Source organism: Chelonoidis abingdonii, chromosome 1 (genome assembly GCF_003597395.2).
Source record: "Chelonoidis abingdonii isolate Lonesome George chromosome 1, CheloAbing_2.0, whole genome shotgun sequence".
Lineage (NCBI taxonomy): Eukaryota > Metazoa > Chordata > Testudines > Testudinidae > Chelonoidis > Chelonoidis abingdonii.
Genome location: NC_133769.1, coordinates 217,952,567 through 217,955,367, shown reverse-complemented (window position 1 = coordinate 217,955,367; position 2,801 = coordinate 217,952,567). Strand labels below are relative to the sequence as shown.

The window sequence follows — 2,801 nt, the reverse complement described above, 5'->3', positions numbered from 1 at the left end:
TAAGTTGTAATTTCATTTTGCATAGCTGTGGTTAAGTTAGGTTTAGAGAATTGTTTGTATTGTGCTCTGTAAGTTAGGTTTAAAAAATTGTTGCATTGTGTTCTGTTACTTGCTAATTTGTGTAGTCTTGGTTAAGTTAGATCATAGATAAGATTTTGCTGTGTTCTGTATAATTGTGGTTAAGTCTGTCTTCCTACTGCCCTACCCCCGCCCCCGAGCTTGCCCGTGTCTCCCCCCGAGCTCCCCAGTCACTCGTTGCAGTTTCTCTGCTGTTTAAACTTGCAGCCTGTCTGCTCTCTGTGTCTCCCTGGGTTTAAATCTCCCTCCGCAGCGCCTCTGCCTCTGGTCTCTGCTTCACCACGTGTTCCTCTTCCCCCATCCCCCAACCTCATTCCTACCACTGCCTTTCTCTCTCTCTCTCTTTTTTAATCCCTTCCCCCACGTGTTCACCCCGCTCCTACTTCCCCCAAACCTCAATTGTATTACTGAAGTCTGGCATAAAACCCCATTGGTTACCCTTTTTTTCTCTCTAACACACCTCACACTTTTACCTAGAGTTGTTGGTTATTTAACACATTTTACGCATAACTGTTAGTTGGTTATATGCTGCTGTGACACACCCTTTACATAAGAAATTGTTAGCTACCTGTTACATTTATATTTCCGTGTTAATTGGTTACCAACTGTATTGTACCCCACCATGTTGTACCCCATTATTGAAACCCCCTATACTATTTACTAAAAGAAACCCCTCCCCAATTGTCTACCTTAACAAACCCCATACCCCTCACTATTGAATTTTCCCTGTTTTTGCATTTTCTTAATAAAGTTTATTTTGCACCCCACCAGTAGTTGTCCCCCAAGATCCCCTGCCTGCTGGCAGGGTCATCACAAACCCAACTATCTAGATTTCTAATAATCAAATCCCCCTCCACGGAAATCTTTAGTAAAAGGCGAAAGATTTATATACTACAACCTTGCTGTTCCTAGTAACCGGGGTGCCCTCCTGAAGAGGGGTATCTTTTAAGTACAAGAGGATTCCAGGACATCATCTAGAAGAAGGATCCCAACTATGAGATTGTTTGTTTTCCCTCTACTCCAGATTGATGTTCTCCTTCCCTGAGGCTTTCAGTCTCCTCAACAGCACAGTAAGATCATCCTGGACAAGAACTTACGTTTGAGGCTACTGACACCACTACCTCACCACTGGAGGCTTAAACAAGGTTCCTGCAGGAAGATCCTGTGAAGCTAGGCCCGGCAGGAAGTACCACTCAGCAGGACCTAAGTGGCAGCTCCTCTTGGCGCACTGATTGGCTGGCATTGCTACTTAATCCAGGAAACCATGACAGAGAGTTGGTTGACCAATAGTGCGGACTGCTTGCATGTCTTCCTTCAGACCCTATGTGTGTGAGAGTCCAGATTCTGGCTTCTGACTTCTGCCCTGACGACCCTCAGCTTGGTCAAGACACTGATGCTGTCACACTGGGACTGGCATCACTCTACTATGTGCCTGAAAGTCTCCTCTGTGTACCTTTTTGGTCTTCCTTAACTCCTCCCATTCAGCCACTCTGGCCTCAAGAGCATGTACCCTGTTTCTGACAGCCTTTAGTTGCTTGCACTGTAGGCACATATAAGCCACCTGGCAACAATGCAAGTACTCATACATGCTGTGGTCAGAGCAATAAACTGGATACTCTCTTTCCCCCGGCCCCGCCTCCCCCAGCTACTGGACTTCTGCCTGTTTTATTTTTACTGTTGCAGATTGTTTGTGGTTTGTTTTTGGTTTTTTTGTTTTGGTTTGTTTTTTTTAACTCTTGCAGAGTTATTAGCCTAAGTTTAGGTGATGTTGGTTAGGGGTATTTGCCTCTCACACTCTCTCTTTAAAGTCCCTTGTAAAACTCCCCAGTTTGCCACACACCAGCCCCCAAACAGACCACACTATAATCTTCAAGCAAGCATATGACAAATAAACTAACAGACAAACTCACCCCATTCCCAAAGGTGGCATAGTCTCCTTTGCTTGCAGAACCCCTCACAAAACTCCCATCTATTCTTTTGCCTCCTAAAACTGAAACCAACTAAATTTCCCAGAGTCTCATTTGGAAAGATTTTCAACACTAGCGTGTAGGGTTTTTTTAAGCCTTTCTCTGTCTTCATTGTAACTGGTGAATAGCAGTGAACTCACTTCCATGTTTGCCAAAGTTAAGGTCACTGCAGCCTTAGTTTTTCAAAAGCATCATTTTTCTGTTTGTTCCATTGGCCTGAAAAGACCACACATTACCCTTCTCAGCTGAACAGTTTGGCTTTTGTACCTTCTACTGTTAATCTGCTAGGCTGATAGCAAAAATGTGTGAACCTCTCCTATGCCAGATGATTGACAGGTAATTAGCAGATCCTAGAGAACCAAGGCTTTGAATTCTATAGATATGTTTTGGTCTGGACATAATGGCTGCTACTCTGATGTTTTTTTGGTATACTTTCATTGCATTACTAAGAAAAGTGTCTCTACAAGAAGCAAGGTGACTGTCCTAGATGATGTCAGCTTCTGGAGTGCCACTGAAGTGAGTCAGTGTAATGCAGAGCTTTGTTTAGGTGGACTTGCCCTAAACAAATAATTAATTAACCTATCACCATTCAGCTTTCCCAGAAAGGATGTTTGAAAAATGCCTTGTATAGTTCTATCCTTGCTGTCTTCTGTCAATGGCTTTCATGACCAGATTTGCTCATTTTACCAATAAAGTTATTCTTGTTCATATTTAACTTCTGTTCCTGCAAACACAATCTGTGATTTTCCAGTCAAG

General features: G+C 43.2%; 1 pseudogene; it reads right to left on the bottom strand.

The window, feature by feature from the left end:
• Positions 1-875: 875 nt before the first annotated feature.
• On the bottom strand, positions 876-1,028 carry LOC116835961 (U5 spliceosomal RNA; annotated as a pseudogene).
• Positions 1,029-2,801: the final 1,773 nt, after the last annotated feature.